Genomic DNA, 21,779 nt, shown 5'->3' on the forward strand with positions numbered 1-21,779 from the left:
TGACAAGGCTTCCCTGCCAAGCAGGTGAGCAGCTTTCCCTAGCAGTGGCAAGGGCGCCCAGCTCAACAGACTCTCAGGCTGGCTTTGCATGCGGCTTCCTAAGCAACGGGCCGCCTTAGGCCACATGCTGGATGAATTCACAAACCTGTGCTTTATAGACCGTCAGCAGTCAGTGATTATTTGTTGCTGACTTTGAAAGCCGTGTCACATCCTACTTAGTGACTTGCGACGGTCGATTCATTGATCTGCGGGCGCGGGGCTCAGGGGATGGCAGGCCTGGGGAAGGAAGCTGGGAAGGGCCGGCAGCCAGGCCGACTCACCTTGCCTGGCCCAAAGCTGGGCATCATTAACATCCACGCAATTCGAGCCACGTTCTGGCTGCCCGCCCCCCAGAGGCGGCAGCGCACGGGGTTGGGGGGGCGCTGGGGGCTAACTCCCTCCTGTGTCCCCCTCCCTCCTACCCTCTCCCACACTCACACACACTCCTGCACCCAGACACACTCACACCACGCATGCCCAGCATGTGCTTTTGAAAGCCCCATTCTTATCATCTCATGGTCACGGGCAGATAGCCTCCCTCCCCCCAGGCCCTCACACTCAAGCATGCTCATGCCCACTCTCACACACATACACGTTTGCACTTACACACAAACCCACATCCGTGCTCCCATACACACCCTCACACACCCACACGCCCCGCACACAGCCGGACTCAGACTTACGTGACCACACACACTCCATAGCAGGTGACAGGAAGCACAGTAGGGTGGAAAGACGTACAAGCCAGAGGACGGCAGTGTGGCCCAGGGACTGCTGGGACAACTGCTCTGTGGGCCCATCTGAGACAGGTCCCTCTGCGACCAGGATGAGACGGTAACAGAAGTCCCCGCTTGCTGTGCGGAAGGGAGCGGTGGCAGACACGCCCATAAACGAGCTTGAGGGCATATGGGCATCAACACTGGCTCCCGGCCCCAGCCTGGGGCTTCTGATTCGGTAGGTCTTGGGTGGGGCCCTGGTCTGTGCATTTCTTACATGTTCCCGAGGGAGGCTGATGCCCCTGGCCTGGGGATCCCGCTGGCAGGCCTTGGCACGGTTGTCTGTGTGGGCAGGAGAAGGGGCACACGCGGCTCAGGCGAGCGCTGGCTTCAGTCAGGAAAGGCTCCCACGTATCCAAAGACAACCCTATTTGTTTCTTAGTGCTACTGGCCTTCTGATGATGAAAAGTTGGAAAGGGTCTCACCTTTTCCAGCTTCTAGAGGCCACCTGTGTTCCCTGGGACTGAACCGTATCACTCCAACCTTTACTTGGGTCATCCTGTCTTCTGTCTGACGCCCCTGCCTCCCTTATCCCTATATGCGTCTGCATAACCCAGGGCCAGCTCGCATTTCAAGGTCCTTATTTGAATCGCATCAGCATCGTCCCTTTGGCCTTGTAAGGTAACCCAGTCACGGGGATTAGGGCATAGCCACGTGGCGGGGGGGTATTCAGCTGACCACAGCAATGGACGTTAAAACCAAAGCGTAAAGGCAGTTAACCCTGACGGAGCCTCCACTACCGGGCAGGCACTGCCCTAGTGGTTTCCCATCTGCCATCTCGAATTTTCACGGCGGCCCCCTATGGCAGAGCCAGGAGGCTACCAAACTTGGAGAGGCGAAGGAACCAAACGTGGGCGAAGTGATCTTGAAACCCAAGTGGCTGGAAGAGGGAGAGGGCCAGGAAGCTGTCGCAGGAAAGCCAGATCTCAACCTGGCACCCAGCAGAGGGAAGTGGGCAGCTTTAGGTTTGTTATGTGTTCAAAGTGGCCAGTGACCTCCCAGAACCCCTCTGGTCCAGGGTGGTGGGACAAGTGATGGCACCTGGGCACTTACTGCCTCCGGGTGTGGTCCTCGTAGCTGGGTCATCGCAAATTATCACAAAGTCAGTGGCTTAAAATTTTACACAATTATTCCCTCTCAGTTTTGGAGGCCAGAAGTCCCAAATGGGGCTCAGGAGTTCCCTTGGGGGGGCAGTAGGTTAAGGATCTGGCATTGTCACTGCAGCGGCTTGAGTCACGGCTGTGGCGAGGGCTCAGTCCCTGGCCTGGGAATTTCCACATGCCATGGGTGCAGCCAAAAAAAGAAAAAAAAAAAAATTAAAACAGTGTCACTGAGCCAAAATCAAGGTGTTGCAGAGTCAGACTCCCTCTAGAGGTTCTATCGGAGAATCTATTCCTGGCCTCTTGCACCTTCTGGTAGCTGCTAGAATTCCTTGGCTTGTGGCCACATCCCTCCAGTCTCTGCCTCCATCTTCACACGGCTTCCTCTTCTTCTGTAAAGCCACATGTGATGGCACTTAGCTCCCCGCTGGGTAACCCAGGCCAAGCGCCCATCACTAGATCCCTAAGCTAATCGCACGTGCAAAACCCCACGTGGCATATAAAGCAGCAGTAACGGGAATGAGGGCCTGGCTATCTTCGGGGGCGTTATTTAGTCTCCCACAACCCTCCAGTCCTTAGCCTGGAGCCCGACTCGAAGGAGGTGTTCAAAAAGATGTTTGTGCGCTGGCTGAATGAATTGCAGTTTGAACTCTAAACCCGGTGGCTTCTCTGTGGATTCTGGGCCCCAAGCAAAGGTTTGTTTTGGAGTTAATTGTTTACTTGTCCTTGTATGGAGGGAAGAAGCTGTTACAGTTCGTTGTGAACTGTAGGGAAGAGAGACAGCTGAGTCCAAGGTCGTGAGTACTAGGCTAGCCAGGCTCTTTAAAGTAAGTTGATCGCCTTCTCTGGGCCTTGGTTCCTGCAGCAAGAACATCGGATTCGTATTTCCTGTGCTGCCTGCCTGCCTGCAGGCATCAGCACAACGACTACGTGGAGCAGGGATGTCTCGGTTATACCAATGCCGAGCATTATTAGAAACATTGTTATGGAGTTTAAAAGGAGGGCGAGGGAAGGGGCAACGTTCCACTCAAAGGATTGCATCCCTAATGGTGGAATTTAGGTCTGCATGAGGCCTGCTGGAGCATTTTGAAGGCTGTGGCCTCCTCTCGCTACCGTTAAAGTGGCCCCAGCGGAGTTCCTGTTGGGGCGCAGCGGAAACGAATCCGACTAGGAACCATGAAGTTGTGGGTTCGATCTCTGGCCTCGCTCAGTAGGTTAAGGATCCGGCATTGCCGTGAGCTGTGGTGTAGGTTGCAGATGCGGCTCATATCTGGCGTTGCTGTGGCTGTGGGGTAGGCCAGCGGCTGTAGCTCTGATTCGACCCCTCATGGGAACCTCCATATGCCGAGGCTGTGGCCCTAAAAAGCCAAAAAAAAAGGGGGGCAGTGCTTCAGCCACAGCCCCCGACACTATTCCGAGACCCTGGTTACAGGGGCCGGACTGGAAGACTGCCTTGATTTCTCTTTTCTTTCTTTTCTTTTTTCTGCAGCATGTGCGGCATTTGGAAGTTCCCAGGCCAGGGGTTGAATCAGAGCCGCAGCTACTGGCCTACCCATGGCCACAGCAACGCAGGATCTGAGCCGTGTCTGTGACCTGTGGATTGAACCTGCCGCCTCACCGACACTGCGTTGGGCTCTTAACCTGCTGAACCACAACAGGAACTTCTGCTCTGAGTTCTGATCTCTTGCTGGCTTTCCCTCTGCTTTCCCCAGTGTGGGAGCTAAAGCCAGGAAGCTAACCCGGTTCCTCATGGCGCGGAGCTGGGGAGGGCTCCCCCAGGAGCCCAGGAACCAGCTCTCTTCAGGCCAGGGTGCCTTCCTCGGGGGCTGAGGACACATGAGTGGCCTGGACCCCGGAGAAGAAACACAGCAGTGAAGTCAAGTCAGAAAGTTTCACTCCTAGAGCCTCTCCCAGGATGCGGGCTCCTTCTGCAGAGCAGGTTAGAAGTGCACTGTTGCGGGGAGTTCTCATTGTGGCTCAACAGTTGCGAACCCAAGTAGCAACTGGGTTCCATAAGGACAGAGTTTGATCCCTGGCCTCGCTCAGTGGGTTGAGGATCCGGCGTTGCCCTGAGCTGTGGTGTAGGTCGCAGATGCAGCTTGGATCCTGCGTGGCTGCGGCTGTGGTATAAGCTGGCAGCTACAGGTCTGATTCAGCCCCTAGCCTGGGAAACTCCATGTGACCTAAAAAGCAAAAAAAAAAAAAAAGCAGCAGCAGCAGCAGCAGCAGCAGCAGCAGCAGCAGCAGCAGCACACAGTTGCGGTGAGGCAGTGGTGCTGTGCAGACTTCACAGGCTCTGGGCAGGTGTCCCCTCCATGGGAACAGAACGCAGCCCCGAGCAGCACACGCTGTGCTCAGCGCAGTGGGCGGAAAGAAGCAGCGAGTCCTGCCGAGGAGCAGGCACCCCCAGGCTTCCTGTCTCACCTGTGCTCAGTGTGGACTCGGCCGTGGCTTGGCTGTCGCACCGCCCGGGGCCATTCATCGGTGGCCTTTGGTCCTGCAGGGAGTGTGAGGGAGGCACCGAGTCCAGAGCCTCAGGGCGGCATCTGACTCAAGCGCCCAGGAGTGGCCTGGGATGAGAAACAGGAACCAGGGAGGGTGAGAGGGCCAGAAGATGCTGAGGAGTGGGCAGGAAGGCACTAGAATAAAAGGGCGCCCACACCTAAGGGCTGGAGCCAAGGTCTCCACTCCGCCCTGGGACCTGGGGCAAACCCCTTCCCCTGCTGGCCCCCACTTCACCACCTGGAAATGGGGGAGTGGGGGAGAAATTCACCGAGCCTCGATGGTGTTTCAGGTTTATTCTGGAAACACTGGCTGCTGAAGATGCTGGGGGCGGGAGGCAAGGTTGCACAGCGTCCCAAGGACCCAGCACCTGAGCTGAGCGTTGAAGGCAGAGGAAGGGTGCGGAGCCAGGCAAAGGCTGAGGACGGAGGAGCTGGATGCCGACTCCCTTCCTTCCTTCTTTTCTTTTCTTCCTTCCTTCTTTTCTTTTCTTTTTTTTCTTTCCTTTTCTTTCTTCCGTCCTTCATTTCTTTCTTTCTTTACTTCTTTCTCTCTCTTCCTTCTTTTCTTTCTTTCTTTCTTTCTTTCTTTCTTTCTTTCTTTCTTTCTTTCTTCCTTTCTTTCTTCAAAATGCACAAAACAGAAGGCGCCCCGTTTTGAAGTGTACAATTCAGGGACATCTAATCCATTCACAGCGTTGTACAACCACCACCTCTATCAGATTCCGGAACTTCTTCATCACCCCCAAAGGAAGCCCCATGCGCATTAGCAGTCACTCTCCACCCCTCCCACCCCCGGCCCAGCCCCTGGCACCCACTCCTTTGCTTTTCAGTCTCTGTGGATTTGCCTGTTCTGGACACTTTCTATAAATGGAATCCTACACTGTGTGGTCTCTGGGGTAGGCTTCTTTCACCCAGTGTCATGTTTTCAGGGTTTCTCCACGTTGTAGCGGGGTCAGTGCGTCATGCCTTTGCCTGACTCATTGTACAGAGAGAGACTGCGTTTGTTTACACCTCATGACTGAGGGACAGGTCAGTTATTTCCACCTGAGGGCTATGATGGGTCCTGCTGCTATGACCATTCAGGCGTGAACCCTGGTTGGGTGGACACTCCTGATCCCTGTTTTATTTTACTTTGTTAAAAAAAAAGTTTGTTTTTTTTAGGGCTGGACCTGCAGCATATGGAGGTTCCCAGGCTAGGGGTCTAATCAGAGCTGTAGCCTCTGGCCACAGCCACAGCCACGCACGATCCGAGCCGCATCTGCGACCTACACCATGGCTCACAGCAACACTGGATCCTGAGTGAGTGAGGCCAGGGATTGAACCTGCATCCTCATGGATAACAGTCTGGTTCTTAACCTACTGAGCCACAGCGGGAACTCCTGGTCCCCGTTTTGGTGCTTTGGGGTCTCGACCTAGGAGTGGCAACATTGTTTGACTAACTGAAGAACTCAGAGGCTGTATCCATTTGTATCCACACTTGTCACTGGGACGTAAGGGCAAGTTAAGGGGAGGACTCTGAGAGAGACCAAGAAGGGGAGCTGGGAGGGGAGGAAGGTAAAGCCGGCAGGGGCTTGTGCTGTGGTAGCAGGGGAGGAAGCGGGGGTCGGGGGCGGGGGGGTTCCGGTTCCAGGGAGGGCTTGAGCGTGTTGTGAAGCCCAGAGGCCCGGCTGGCTCGGCAGCTTGTTGGAGGGGGCTGTCCGGAGCCAGCAGCCAGGAGATCTGGCTGAGGCAGTGCTATAGGGGAGCCAGGAGTCAGGGTTTGGGGAAACTCCAGAAAGCGGAAATGACGGCTCCCTCTCTCCATGGGGAGAGAGCCCAGGGCCAGCTCAGGGCCTGGGAGATGTTTGCGTGATGAAAAGAGAGGCACAGAGAGACAGACAGAGGCACAGAGAGAGGCAGGTTTCCGGGAGTCCATTTGCATGAGGTCCCCTGGAGCTCCTGGGCTGGCCAGCAGGGCCTGGGAGCCGGTGGTGGTGGCAGCTGCTGGGGCCGTGGGCAGCGGGGGGGCTCAGGAGACAAGAGGCTGGCAAGCCACTAGTCTCAGGGTCACTCTAGGCCACGTCCTCCTGCCCTCTCTTTCTTGGCCCGCTCCCCACCACTTGAGGGAAGCGCCCCAGGGGAGAGTAGAGTCCCCATGGCAGCCCTTTGGTGGTGGCCGAGCACACAGTCCTGAGCACCGTTAGCAGGGCCCATGACCCATCTCATTCGGTGGGGCCGGCAGGTGCCCAGTGGGGGAGGGGGGCGGACCCGCATGACAGGGGGATCCCAGGGCCCTGGGCTCTCTGAATGGCCTGCCGATCCCCCCAGCCTGGTCATCTTTTCACTGGAAGCTGAGAAGGCTGGACTTGCAGAACTGAAAGCAAGACGGGGAATGCAAGGGGAGGGGAGGGAAGGGCCCCTTGGGCAGCGGCAAGGGTGTCAGGACCAGCCTGCCGTGCTGCTTCTTTTCCAAAGCCTCTCCTCCCTATTCCCGAGCCTGAGCGGGCCTCTGGGCGCCCGTGTCCTCCTGGTGCCTAGCGCCCTTCTGGTGGGGGACACCGGGGGCCCTTCCCCCTCCCCTGGCAGCCTCTTGGGGGCGACCAGCTGGGATGAGCACCCTCGGGACAGCCCCTCGCCACGCCGGCGGCGGTTCCCTTTCCCTGGCTCCTTCCTTCTCCCTACCCCTCTCTGTGCACCATCTCCACTCCCCTCGCCTCCAGCCAGCGCTCTGGAGAAAGGATGGGGCGGAGGCTGCGCTGCTGTGTCCCCTGGATGCTTTCCAGGTACTTGTGCGCTCCTCTCCGCTGGACCAAGTCCCCACACTGTGGAGGGGCCCGCGTGTGTCCTAGGAGAGTCCTTTCGAGGGGAGTAAGCGAAGAAATGAAGACGGGTCTGAGCACGCAGTGGGCACGTCACTAGTCCTACGGGTCTCAATTTCTTCCCTCGCGCAGTCCTTGACCTGGGTAGCCCCTGGGCTTCCTTTGAACACTGCCACTCAGCCAATTATAAGCTGCTGTCCCATCCTCTCCAGATGTCCGGTGGCTGGTGGGCCAACTGCAAGGTGGTGTGGCCTCTGACCCCTCAGACTGGCCTTTTCTGGGGCCTGATCTTGGAACCAGTCTGGTCCTAGTCTGGTCCCTGGGACTGGTCGGGAAGGCAGATCCTCAGGCCCTGCTCCAGACTCATGGACTCAGAACGGCTGGGGGTGGGCCCAGGAATCCGGGGTTTAGCAAGCCCTCTGGGGGATGCGAACCACTCTGAAGTCTGAGAACCACAGTGGCCGACTGTCTGTCTTCGCGGGAGGAGCAGGGGACCAGTTCATCCCAAAGGGCAGGCAATGCACTGAGCCCTGGGGGCTGACATTCCATTGGAGATGCTGGCTCTTGCATGGCCTGTGTTGCACAGATGTGGGCGAGTGTGCAAACACACACACACACACACACACACACACACACTTTGTCTGCACAACAGTCCCTGAGCAGTAGCCTTCTCCCCGCCCCATTGGCAGCCTCGTTTTAGATATAGATGTGATTCCAGCAGCAGTCAGGATTTCTTTCCATGAAGGACACCACAGACAGTTAGACAGACGACAGATGGGCAGAAGATATTGGCTGTTTAAAGCTGACAAGGGATTAATGGATAAAATATACAAGACAATTCTGCAAACCAACAAGAAAAAGACCCGACAGGAAAATGAGCAAAGCATATGAATAGGCAATTCCCAGAAGGCGAAACCCAAAAGGCGAGCAAGTAACTACATGAAGACCTGCTCCAATGCATTAGTAATCAGAGAAATGCAAATTACAACAATGAGCTAGGATGCATACACGTCAGATTGGCAGAAAGCCGCTCTCTGATGCCAAGTGTTGGCTAGGATAAGGAGAAAGGGGCACCACTGTGTGGTCCTGCAGCGTCCAGCTAGATTGTGGCACCCACTACGGAAAGCCACCTGGCGGCACCTCGTCAGGTCAGGTGTACACGTCCACACTGCCCCAGCAATCCGCCTTCTAGGGACGGCCCTGGGAAATTCTCCTGCGAGCCCACAGAGAGGCTGTTACCCTGGCTGCGGTAGCAACCGATCATAAACTTAGTAGCTAGAAACAATAGAAAGGTGTGGTTCTGGAGGCCAGAAGTTCAAAATCGGTGTCACTGGGCTGAAGTCGAGCCGGCAGCAGGATCACACTCCCTCCAAAGGCTCTAGGAGGGGAGGCTTCCCTGGCTTTTGGCCACATCCCTTCCGTCTTCAAGGCCAGCATCTTCCCATCTCTCTCTGTTCCTTCTTCACATTGCCTTCTCCTGTGTGTGCGAGTGTGTGTGTGTATGTGTGTGTGTGTGTGTGTGTGTGTGTGTGTGTGTGTGTGAGAGAGAGAGAGAGAGAGAGACAGAGAGAGAGAGAGACAGAGACAGAGACAGAGACAGAGACAGAGACAGAGACAGAGAGATCCACCTGGCCTCCCTTTTATAAGGATACATGTGTACTGGTTGAATAGTGTCTCCTCCAAATTTGTGTTCCCCGGAACCTCAGGAAGTGGCCTTCTTAGCCGATAGGGTCATTGCAGATGTCATCAGTTAAGGGGAGGTCATACTGGATTAGGAGGGACCCTTAATCCAATAACTGGCACCCTTATAAAAGGAGGGAAGGATGCATGTGAGGGGGGCCATGGGAGACGAGACGGAGTAGGAAGGATTCTGCCCGCAAGCTCAGGACTGAAGGCCTGAGGCCACCGGAAACCAGCAGAGGCAGGAAGCATCCTCCCCAAGTGCCTTTGGAGGCAGTTTGTCCTGCTGACACTTGATTTCAGACGACGAGCCTGCGGAACCACGAAAGAGTAAGTGTCTGTTGTTTTTTTGTTTGTTTGTCGCTTGTCTTTTCTTTTATGGCCACAACCGCGGCATATGGAGGTTCCCAGGCTAGGGGGCTGAATTGGAGCTGCAGCCGCCGGCCTACGCCACAGCCACAGCAATGCCGGATCAGAGCCACATCTGCGACCTACGCCACAGTTTGCAGCAATGTCTGGTCCTTCATCCACGGAGTGAGGCCAGGGATTGCAACCGCATCCTCATGGATCTCAGGTGGGTTCTTAACCCGCTGAGCCACAACAGGAACTGCTGTGTGTTGTTTGAAGCCCCCCTCCCCCCAGTTCGTGCAATCGCATGGCGCCACCCTGGATTTAATCAGTCTGCAAAGTCCTATTTCCGTATACGTTTCCAGAGATTCGGAACTGATATCCTTGGGGGCTGTTACGCAGCCTGCAGCCTATAGGGACCCACACAAGGGAGGAGCTGATCGTGCATCGCCTGTGCTAGTGGAGAATCAGAGGCAACCTCGGAGCTCAGGACCGAGGGAAAGGAGACGTTGCAGAGGAGCCCCCAGCAGCACGGAGCTGTCACACACCTGGGGTAGGGTGGGAGTGGTACCCAGGAAGACGCTGCACGCGTTCTCCAGGATGACGTCACTTATGCTTATTGCAAACACACACACACCACGCTACCCCTCTGCCAGCGCACACGCTCAAGTGCGCTGCTGAAGGGAGGGAAAGCAGAGTGGAAAACAGGAGTTACAAGGGCTGGCTGGCTGGCTGGCTGGATTGATCCAGCCCGAGAGGGACCTCATCGCATCGGGGATGGTGGTGCCATGAACTGAGGGCTGTCCTTCCCCGAGGGTCAGATCAACAGCGGAGACTTTCCGTGAAGGCTGCTCCACTCTGGAAGTCCCTTGGCACGTTTTGCATAAAGATACACTGTCCCTTGCGCCGCAGCGGTAGTGGGCGGCGGCGGCCAGTGGTCCTCATCCTTCTTTTCCTTTCCGGAAGGGAGGAAGCATGTGGCCTCCAGAGTGGAGGGAGGATGCCCGCCTTAACAGCACCCGAGGAACAAAGAAAGCCCTGCGAGTGCCATTTGCTGTCGCCTGACAGTTGCTGTGCATCTGCTGTGCCAAGCGCTCCCTCCCAGCAGTCTTGAGCGGGCAGCTGACACTGCTGCTGGCGCCCCCCTCGGTCTGGGTTCAGACGGCTCATGGTTTTGTTGGTTCTCGGAACCCGCAGAAGCCTCCCGCTTCCCAGAGACAATGCTTCTCCCGATGCCATTTTGTCAAGTAGCAGGAGTACAAATTAGCACGAGGCCAGTGGCCCTGGAAACGGCCATCTACATCCCCGCGAATTCTGAATCCCTTTGGTAAATGACCAGCCTTTTGAACCCCTGGGGAGGGAGGTTGGATCCTGTTTGCTTCTTTCCCACTGGGTTCCTCTTAGTTCCCTGTCATGTTCCCTTTGAAAATGCCACCCAATTTTTAACGTTTGGTCTGTTAGTGCCATGGCCAGAGGGAGAGGGGGCGAGTACCATATTTATGCCCCACAAAGGCCTTTTTAGCAGAAGCGACCTTGAGTGTCTTTGAAGCTGGCAACCAGAGAAATCTCATTGGGACGTTCAGCGGCACGCTCCTCTGGCCTCTCTCGCATCCACTTAAGGACTCGGATATCGGGGTACACCCACAGCGGCCTCATTTTGCTAGTCACTCCCGGCCACCCCCTCACTCCCGTTACCGGCCTCCCGGCGAGACTAAATTGCCAAATACAGGTGAGGAATCAGCACTGGTTTTTCATCTCCGAAGAGGCTTTAACAGCCTGCTCAAGGTCTGTGCTCTTGGCGAACCAATATTTCATTTGGGCCTTGCCACGTTGGACACAGTGGGCAGTCCCTGTTCAAAACCGACCCTCATCTAGAGACGCCAATGTATGCTTAGTTATTTGCTGTGAAGACAGAAGCTTAGTCCACCAGGAAAGGGAAGAAGAGAGAGGGACCGTGCAGCGACGTCAGCCCCACAAATGTGCCTTGCCCGCCTGCCTGTCACTCAGCACGTGCTTGGGACCAGGTGTGTGTTTTTACACTCTGTTGGTGGAAAGTTCTGGGAGGGGCTTCAGGAGTCGTCGTGGACAAAGGCGGAGTCCGAGCCAGTGGGGCTCTTGCCCCCCTTTAAGCTATTTCCCTTCTGCTTCCATCTGTTGTCTCAAAAGGCTGTGGCAAAGAATTTCATTCCGAAAGGCATTGATTTTGCTGCTGAAAAGGTATGGAAACCACTGGACTAAATGAACTCTACCAGTGTTCTGTGGCCACCATAACAAATTACCATAAATTGAGTGGCTTAAAAAAAAAAACAAAAAAAAAAACCGCCCAGCAGTGTCCTCTGTTGTGGTTCTGAAGGCCAGGAGTCTGGAATCAGCATCACAGCACTGACATTCAGGTGCTCCAGGGAGGTTTCATCCCAGGCTCTTGCAGCCTCTGGCGGTTGCTGGCGTTCCTTGGCTTGTGGCTGACTCTCCAACTTTCAAGACCTTCGCCTTTCAAACCTCTGCCTGCTCCGTCTTGACATGTCCTTCTCTGAGGGTGTAATCTGCCTCTGCCTCTCTTACAAAGACACATGTGATTGCAGGAGGGCCCGTCCAGGTAATCCAGAATAATCTCCCACCTCACTATCCTCAGCCTTATCCCATCTGCAGCATCTGCAGAGACTCCCCCCCCCACCCCGTACAGGTTAGAATTCGGAGGTTCTGATGGGTAGGGTGTGGGTTTCTATGGTGTGGGGGGCACATTCCGCACCCTGCCACAGGCCTTTTCAACAGTAAGCTGCCAGAGTTCACCCCCCCAAATTCCCATCCTAGTAGCCTTTTCTGTATTTCCATGCCTTAAAGCACCTTAAAACATAGCTTTATTTTTTCAGTCGGCTCAGAAACAGGAAACCCGAACTTCATTCCATCACGAAGGCATGTAGATTTGAGCGCCCCACCCGACCTGGGGGTTATATTTATTTTTTTGGTGGAGCTCATGGGATGCGGAAGTTCCTGGGCCAGGCATCAGACCCGCACCACAGCAGTGCCCTGGGCCACAGCAGTGACAAGGGTGGATCCTTAACTCGCCAGGCCGCCAGGGATCTCCCCGGGTGTTTTTATTTCTGGGAAAGTCTCATGGGAATTTTGAGTTGGTTAGGTCTTGGTTGGCCCGGCTGCCAGAAGATGCACAGAGGAGAGCACCAGTTGCTGCCCCCGGGCACAAAACCATAGTCCTGGCACCTGTCCCCCAGCTTGACCTCTTTGCTCTGCCCTGTGACCCGGCCACATCTGTCTGCCCTCTGACGATAGGGAGAATACTTGCAAGGCTTGGCAGCAGTATCTTCTAGAATCTATTTGAAAAAAAATGTTTTTTGCAAGGATAGTTTTCTCCCCCTTCTATTTTTTTTCTCATCATAAAAGTAACTCCTGCTTAGTGTCAAAAACTGTAAAGAAATAGAATAAAAGATCGCCCATAATTTTGCCATTCCGGCGCAGCCACATTTCCTGAGTGCTTCCTATCTGTGCAGACACAGGCTAAGGGTCCTCCGTCCTTTATCTCCTGCGAGGTGGGTATTATCAGACCCATTTTACATATGAGGAAACTGACCATGGGGAGATTCAACAACCAGCCCAAAGGCACTAGGAAAGGATGGAGTTGAGACTCGAACTCAGGTACTCTTGATTCCAAAGCTTGTGCTCTTTTTCAAAAAATTTTGGCCACACCTGCAGCAGGTGAAGTTCTGGGACGAGGGATCGATCTCGTGGCATAGCAGGGACCTTGAGCCACAGCAGTGACAACACCAGGTTCTTAACCCACTGAGCCACCAGGGAGTCCCCCCAAAGCCTGTGCTCTTGACCTCAGCGCCCACCATGCACCTCTAGTCCAACTCTGTATTCAGACCTCTCAAGACAATACGACAGGAGTTCCTGTCACGGCTCAGCAGAAGTGCATCTGACTAGCATCCATGAGGACGCAGGTTCGATCCCTGGCCTCATTCAGTGGGTTAAGGATCCAGCGTTGCCGAGGGCTGTGGTGTAGGTCGCAGACATGGTTTGCATCCTGCATTGCTGTGGTGCAGGCCGGCAGCTACAGCTCCAATTCAACCCCTGGCCTGGGAGCCTCCATGTGCTGCAGCTGTGGCCCTAAAAAGACACATAAAAGCAAAAAGCTTGATATGACAGTAAAACCGTAAGCTCACCATGGCAGAAGCCCACCAGGACACAGCTCCCCTAGGATGTGCTCTTGGAGGCTGGCATCCTCATCCCAGCTGACTTTTACTTTGTCCTGCTCCAAGTCTAGTTCTGAGTTTCTGGTGGGGAAGTTCAGTTGGAAGGGTAAGCATCTGGCTAGGAGTCAATCAAGAGGCCTGGGTAAAGCAAGACTCCCGAGGGAGGGCTGGCGACGTGCCTCCCCCCCCCCCCCCCACCTCGCGCCCCCAGGAAGCTGTTCCCCATCTAGAAAGGGCAAAGTTCACACTAGATGCTAATGACCCTTTCACCTGTAAAGTTTTATGATTCTCAAGTGGCCACACTCTGGCATGCTAAGAGGGGATTTGAAAACCCGTCATAAATATTTAAATCAGCTAGCGACATATGCTGAGCTCATCACATAATCACGAGCCAGATCGCGGAGCAAGATCTAGGAGAGAGAGGGTGACACACGACTTGACATGCTCTTTTCTCCAGATGTCCCCCCCCCCGCCCCCGGCCCCCCATCGAGTGTTCCAGAAACTGGCTTTCCATGCATTCCCCGGCTTATCGCTTATCGTCCTCATTATCATCATCCAGCTCTTCAGATTAAAGGCCGGAAGCCAGCAGGAAGCATGTCCCAGAGGCCGCAGCGGCGGTGGCGGTGGCTGCGCAAGGCCACTGCAATTCTCCCTGCTCACCCTTGTCTTATCCACATAGCTGTTCGATCGCTGCGCTTGGCACCAAAGCCCGGCCCCTCAGCCCTCGACATACAACCATGTAGCCAATTCTACTTGGCTCAAATCTGACCCGGAGATCTTAGTGGGGGCCCAACCTAGGAAGAGAGCAGGGGAGGCAGTTCTAAGCCTGGGGCGCTCCAGGTCTGGTAGAGCAGCCAGGCAGACACAGAAATAACTAGAACAGCAGGGCTTTCAGGGGACCTCCGTCTGTGATTGGCAGGTGGGGGGCGGGTGGCAGGAACCTGGCCGGATCCAGATCTTGAGGGGTCTTTCTGGGGCTTCAGCAGCTCAAGGTTACACTGAGTCATGAAAGGCTTTTCAACTGAGCAGTGACAAGACAGAAATGTACATTTCTAAAAGGTCCCTTGGCGAGGAGAGCCAATAACATGAGAGGCTGAGCAGGGAGACCCGTCCAGGGTGGTGGTGGAGGTACCGGGCAGAGAGGATGACAGCTCGGGGGTGGGGAGAAGCAGCTGGATTGGGGACATATTCAGAGACGGGGGTGGGGGGAACAGCGTGGGAGATGAAGGGGCGGTGGGGGCCGGGCAGGAATGGGGGGTGGGGGATGGTGGTGCCACTTTCTGGGGATGTATATGGGGGAAGAACTCGGTTTGGGACACCCTGGAGAGAGTCATCTGATGACTTCAACGCTTGCCCTCAGGCCCTTTGATCTCTGCTGCCCTGCCCTCAGCCGCTGAGAACACTGGAGAGTGAAGCCTGTTTCAACGACCAGAAGGCAGGAGATGCTGCTTCGACTCCCACCTCTCCTGTTGAGGGCTTGGGGCCCTTGGGCAAAAATATTTGCTTTCTCTGGGCTTCAGTTTTTTTTCTCACCACATGCCCACATAGTTCTCAGGACCTTGGTGGGGGTGCCGGTGAGACGGCAGAAATGTGCGCACCTTGCAAGCTGTTAAGGAACAAAATGTGAGGTAGCATCGCTCCCATCACCGTTATCATTATCATCATGTTCTACTTGGGCCATTTGTAGTTGATGTTTGCGGTTCCTCGTCCTTATCATTCCATCTGATTGTTCTTTTTTCTGATGAACCGGGCCAGGTATAAACACATCCAAGAGGAAGGAGAAAGTGAAGACGATAATGAAAATAAATCAGGGAAAACAAGAAGCCTTTTGCTGGAAACATCTTAAAGTAGGCTGATCTGAGAGGCACAGCGTACGTCTAGAATCACTGGAAAAGGTCACCGAAGGCGATAGTTTATGAATATAAACATCCTTTTCCGGAGTTCCTGTCGTGGCCCAGCGGAAACAAATCTGACGAGTATCCATGAGGACGCAAGTTCCATCCCTGGCCTCACTCAGTGGGTTGGCATTGCTGTGAGCTGTGGTGTAGGTCGAAGATGTGCCCCGAATCCCGTGTGGCTGTGGCTCTGGCGTAGGCCGGCAGCTACAGCTCTGATTAGACCCCTGGCCTGGGAACCTCCATGTGCCGCGGGTGCGGCCCGAAAAAGACAAACAAACAAAACCGTCCTTTTCCCGTCTCACTGCTCGGACTCTCTCCACCTATTCATTCCTCTGGGCATTTGAGAATGGGGGTCGGGGCCGCCGCCCCCCAGCGCCCCAAAGCTCAGTGGGACACCCAGCCTGGCTCTACGGAAGGGCAAAGTGAGGGCCAGTGAGGCCGGCACGTGTCTATGGATTTTCCGAGGCCCCTTGAAGCTGTGGAGGAGCAGAGGGCAGAGCCCCTGGCTGTGCTCCTAGGACACTAGTCCTCGGAAGACACCTCTGTGGCTTGGCATGTGGAAATGCAGAGCTGTGTGCCCAGTACTTCATCAGGGCCTACCACCCGCCCCTCCAAATGCAGCAATGAGCTTGGCCCTTGTCAATTACTCAGAAGGTCCATTTCACAAATACGCATTCGTTCTACCTTTGGACAAATCGCTTCCTCACAGCAAAGTCTCACTGGCGGGTCTATGCTCTGTGCCAGGCCTTGCAGGTGGGGCCACCGGGAGATGAATGGACCAGTACCATGTCCTCAGGGCCCCCTTGCTAGTGGTGTGGGTTGGGGTGGGTGTGCGGGTGGGCCTTCAGATGCAGCTAGACTCCATCCTAGGGTGCAGGTCACAGAAAGCCCAGAGAGAGTCCAGTTGCTGGGGAAGACGCAGTTCCCAGCATGGCAGCTGTTTCTGGGCTGCGGAAAAATGTGGTCCAGGCTTGTGCCTCCTATGTTTGGATGGTCCTCTGACTGCTGCTCCTCTGCATCATCTGAAGAATTCAGACTGAGATCAAAGGTGACCGTTAGAGGAATTCCCACTGCGGCACGCTGGGTTAATGATCCGGCTTGTCTCTGTGGAGGTACCAGTTCGATCCCTGGCCTAGAAACTTCCATATATGCTGCAGCAGAAAAAGAAAAAAAGCAAAAAAAAAAAAAAAAAAAGGTGACCATTTTTTTTTCTTTTTAGGGCCACACCTGTGGCACATGGAAATTCCCAGGCTAAGGGTTGAACTGGAAGCTGCAGCTGACGCTGGATCCGAGTTGTATCGGTGGCCTACACTGCAGCTCACGACAATACCGGATCCTTAACCCACTGAGCCTGAGGCCAGGGATTGAACCCGCATTCTCATGGATACTAGTCGGTTCGTTACTGCTGAGCCACAATGGGAACTCACACAAAAGGTGACTGTGAGACTGAACCATTCTCAAGCGCTTATTTTGTGCCAGACATTGCACTGAGCGCGTCACAGCATCCCCCCAACAACATATGACATGGGTACTGTTACCACTCTCAGTGTTGCTAAGGAGGCCCCCAGGAGCTGAGAGGCGAGGTTGGTTGCCTCACACGGCTGGACGTGGCTCCCGTGCTTCCCCGCACACCCCACCTAAATGCTATGTGGTGCTATTCTTTTTCCAGCCAAAGCCCCAGTTAGCGCTGCAAATCCACCACCGGACCCCAGGACGTCTGTCCTCAGAAATGGAAGCCCCCACCCTCCCTCCAGTGCCCAGCCCTGCTTGGTGGCACCAGGCGGCCTTCTAGGAGTGGGGTAGGTGCCCAGCAACTCCCCCCCCTTGGCGGAGTTAAGTCCTCTGGTTTTCTCATCACTTCTCCCCGCCGTCTGAGAGGGCGCCACCTTCCGCACCAGCCTTCTGTACACAGGCCCGCCTTGGCTCTCTCAGGCCTCCTTTCATTCTTCCAGGATTTTTCCGAGTGTCTCCCGGGTCCCAAGGCACGTGCTCCATGGGCAGAAGCCCAATCGAGACAAACATTGAATCAGCAATTGCCCAAAGAGTGGCCAAATGACACTTGTGGAAAATGCTACAAAGGAGACCAAAGGGAGGAAGGAAAGCGTGGACGGGGACGTCCCCTCACCAGGTGGAGGCTGATCAGAGGTGTCACCACCGGTGGGTAGGACTAGCACCGGAAGGGGGAGGGGGTCCGAGGCCAAGGGAACAGCAGGTAAGCACTTGCTCCGAGGGAGGGGCCTCCCATTCCCAGGGAAGCAGGTGGGTGTCGGGGCGGGGCGGGGGGGGGGGAATGCCATCCATCCCCACTGCCATCCAAAGAGAGGCCAAGGAGGGCTGGAAGGACCTATTGCTCCTGCAGGGAGGTGGGCGGGGCACCCATTCAGCTATTTTCCCCACCCTCAGTGCCCAGGTCGGAAATCCAGGCCCAGGCCCTCCCCTGCCCATCCCCCCCCCACTCCCCACCAGCAACAGGGAGCGCTTTCTCAGATAGAGCTCTGATTGGGTCAATCTCTGCTCCGAAGCCTGCCGTGGCTCCCCTGGGGATGACGGCATCTGCCAGGACCACCTCTGTGTCTCGGGAGCAGCTCATTTTTTTTTTTTTAACCAAGGGGGGTTTATGATGATATTTATTTATTTATTTAAATGGCCGCACACGCAACAGGTGGAAGTTACCGATCTGAGCCGCAGCCAGGGCGGAATCGAACCCGTCCTCGCAGCCTTCCCAGCCCTGTCCCATCACAAGCCGAACTGAGGCCTTCCTTCCTCCCCCGCCTTCCCTAGTTCTACTTTGCTGCTCTCTGTAAACTGCAAGTTGCCTGAGGTTGGGGACTCTGCCTTCAGAAAGCAGTCAAGCTCATTGGCAAACTCATTCATTTGTTAACAGGTCTGAGAGGACTGCTGGCTCGCTCAGGCTACACGCTTGGGAAGAAAGTGGAGAACACGGAGCAGAGAGAAGTCCCTGCCCTCGTGGGGCTCACCGTCCAGTGTGGAGATGCGTTAGCGCCTGAGCTCGCATCAAGTGTGTAGACAAATAAACAGGGCGAAGGGGGGCAGGCGACAAGGAACGGACGGAGGGTGTCCATTTTCAATAGGGTGGGCAGGGAAGGTGACACTAGAGCAAAGACCTAAAGCGGGCCAGGGCAGAAGTCTTGCAGATTTAGGGGGAAGAGGGGGGCTGAGTGAGGAGAGACAACAGAGGGGGCTGTGGGGGGCTGTGACTTGCGAAAGCCCCTGAGAGTTACTGGAGAGACTTGGGCTGTTCTCCGAGGGGACAAGATAAAGGTCTGGCGGTTCTGAGCAGAGGAGGGACAGGGGCAGACAGGCTGAAGCTGGTGGGGGAGGTGACATTTTCGGTGACGACAAGTGCCGTCCTTGTCAGAGTCAGATTCTATCAGCATCCACTGGGCCCGTTTCTAAAGCCCTCTCCCCCAAGGCCTGGGCATGTGGAGGGCCTGGCAAGGCCACATTTAGGTGCATTTGGGTTTTGGGGGGGCGTGGAGGGGAACGGAGGAAGATAGGGAATCATTTTCTCCGCGAAGCCGCACCAGCCACCACCCTAAGAACAATGATGCCCTAAGAAATCTCGGGGACCAGCCACTGCCCCCCCTTTCCATGATGGGAAACTTAGGCCCAGAGACAGGGCATGAGGAGCATTTTTAAAATAGCAACTCTGGAGTTTCCGTCATGGCTTAGCGGGAATGAGCCTGACTAGGGTCCACGGGGACGAGGTTCAATCCCTGACCTCGCTCAGTGGGTTGGGGATCTGATGTTGCCATGCGCTGTGGGGTAGGTCGCAAATGTGGATCGGATCTGGCGTGGTGGTGGCTGTGGTGTAGGCCGGCCGCTACAGCTCCGAGTCGACCCCTAGCCTGGGAACCTCCATATGCTGCGGGTGCAGCCCGAGAAAGACAAAGAATTAAAAAAAAAAAAAAATCCCGCGTCATCCTCGGCTCCCCCTCTCCCTCTCTGCAGGGCAGGAACCCCTTTGGTTCAGGTGAAGAGAAACACTTGCCATCTTTTCCCAAAGAGGGGGGCGCTGGCCGGTTAGCTGCTCAGTGAGTCAGAGCTGGGCCGCCCGAAGGGCCTGCGGTATTCAGCCTTCAGAAATTCGGGGACTGGGGCTGCCGTCTAGCTTGGAGGGGGTTCGGGGTGAGGGGGTCTAGACCCGGTCGCCCAGCAGCAGTGAGTAAAGTCTTCAAGGCCCGACGGGGCAGGGCTGTTCCCCGATGGGCTGGGTCAGTGGAGGTGACCCCACTGACTGTCCCCTCCCCTCCCTGCCCCTCCCACCCAGAGCTGGACCCGGACTGGGTGTCTGGGGGGCAGGGACCCTTCGCTTCATGTTCGTCTTCCCACGAGCCCTGGCCTGCCTGACACGTGCCTGACTCTGGATGGGCTCATGCGGATCGGGACAGCAGTGTGGACAGTAACGTGGAGGAAATCCTTTGGTTGCTGACCCACTTCTGGCTTCCAGTCAGTGTGAAAGAAGGGTGAGCCGGTCTGGTGGCACTGGTGAGGCTGTGTCATGCTAAACAGTGCTGGCTCCCGTGCTCCCCCCTCCCCTGCTGACCTTTGGCTTTGTGTGGGCAGGAGAGGTGGCACTGGCTGGCCCCACCTGCCTGGCTGTTCTGAGCCTGGAACCCTTTCTTCTGGAGGGCGCTGGCTGTCCCTACCACCTCACCAATGGCCATTGCGCCCGCAGTGCAGCTCAGCTATTTTTTGGCCACGCCCACGGCATGTGGAAGTTCCCGGGCTAGGGGTGGAACCCGTGCCACAGCAGCCACCCACGCCACAGCTGTGACAACACTGGCTCCTTAACCCGCTGTGCCGCCAGGGAACTCCAAGCTGAGCTATTAAGAAGTAGACGAGTGGGACAATGAGGGTCAAGAGACAAGGCTTCCAGCCCTGGCTCGGCCGCCGACTCCCGTGGGGCCCTCTGTGCCTGGTGGAGGCTGGGCTAGCGGGCTTCCCAGCTGCGCTGCTCGGCAGCGCCCGTCAGATGAGCGCTGGGGACGCTGGCTGCCTCTGAAGACACTTTCCTCTGCTTGGGAGAAAGAGTCTAGTTGGCATGTAATTTCCACCCAAGAGCAGAGGGGGGTGGGAGAGGGGGGGTCTCCAGGCCCTGAACCAGGTCACCTGGGAGTGAGCAGAGCGGGGCAAGGGCCCTGGGAAGCTTAAGACTCCCTACCTGTGAAGCCTGGCTCCCATACCCCTATTGGGAGGCCATGCTCTTTGTGGATCTTCACACTAAGCGCCCTTAACATATTTTAAAGGATTCTACCATCCGGCCTCAACCCTTGGGGATTGAACCCATGCTACAGCAGTGGCCATGCTTGATCCTTAACCCACTGAGCCACTAGGAAACTCCTCCGCTGATTCTTAGAAGGAGGCTGGCCTGGGTGGGCCTTGGGGATGTCACCTTTAAGCCCTAGGTGCTCAAAAGGAGACCCGGGGTGGGGACAAGTTAGGTTGAGGTGGAAGAGCCCAGCATTTCATTTTGTTTAATGACGAGGATTCCCCTTAATCGCTGGGGGAGGGGTCTTGAACTGACAGGAACGGAAAAGCTCTTTGTCACACTCTGTCACATTTCCTCCTTACTTTCCATGTTTTCCTAACCTCTCCAGACAGTGACGTGGCTTGTGGGGACTCTGCTCCGGGGTGCCCCTGTGTGGATGAGGCTGGCCTCACGGCGGCCTGATGTGGTTAACGTACTTTCCAGGGACGGAACTTGGCTCCAGACGGAAGGAGCCACCTGCCTGGGAACCCCCCGAGTCCAGGCCATGGCACGGCGAGTCGCCTTTGAGAGATGACACGGAGGCTGGGAGAGGTGAGGTGACATGGCAGGAGGCCCAGCACGAAGTCAGTGACAGAGCCTGAAGCCACTGCCCTGCAGTTCCACCCCCAGTTCACCTCATCTCCCTCCTTTCGTATGAGACACTCAATATGTGTACATGGGATTGAATGAGGAGGGTGTCTCCCGAGGTGGGACCCTGCCAGGCACCGCCTGGCTGTGTGTGCGGAGGCCCCAGGGGAAGGGATGGAAGACTTGGGGAGACTGGGCCTGAGAGAGACATGGATGCCTGGGCTGATCTGTCTGTTGCCGGGGGGGGGGGGGGGGGGCCTGATCTGTCTGTTGGCAGGGAGGGGGGGAGGGGGGTACAGGCAGATCAGGGAGCCATGGCAACCACCTGCAGGTCTCTGACACAGCTCGGCGATGTCATAGTTACTTTCTGTGAGGTTCTGATGACTGGGACCGCAGGTTTAAGTTCAGGCTGAGAGCCTCCGCTTGATTAGGAAGAAAGGCTCTCTCGGGAGCAGGCATGGAAACACTCCCTCCGAAGAGTAAGAAGCCTTTCGTCATTCGAAGTAAGTTCCCAGGAGACCAAAGGGAGGGCTCTGGCAGCGGGCGGGCAAGAGGGGGTCTTGAGGTT

General features: G+C 55.9%; 1 long non-coding RNA gene across 3 annotated transcripts in view; it reads right to left on the minus strand.

The window, feature by feature from the left end:
• Positions 1 to 7,929: 7,929 nt before the first annotated feature.
• LOC110257769 (uncharacterized) overlaps positions 7,930 to 21,779 on the minus strand; it is a 103,439-nt gene continuing 89,589 nt past the window's right edge. The window contains exons 3-4 of one of the 3 annotated variants that reach the window (XR_014834750.1): positions 13,424 to 13,534; positions 7,930 to 11,802 (exon numbers count right to left, since the gene is read on the minus strand). This is a non-coding gene — a long non-coding RNA (uncharacterized LOC110257769). Of the gene's footprint in view, positions 11,803 to 13,423; positions 13,535 to 13,712; positions 15,491 to 15,531; positions 16,388 to 21,779 lie in introns of those variants that run through there. The other 2 variants (XR_014834753.1, XR_014834751.1) reach the window with 2 other exon arrangements.

Source organism: Sus scrofa, chromosome X (genome assembly GCF_054392235.1).
Source record: "Sus scrofa isolate SSC_HxYL_T2T_F1_AM1 chromosome X, Sscrofa_HxYL_maternal_Yorkshire_Landrace_v2.0, whole genome shotgun sequence".
In the NCBI taxonomy this organism is placed as follows: domain Eukaryota; kingdom Metazoa; phylum Chordata; class Mammalia; order Artiodactyla; family Suidae; genus Sus; species Sus scrofa.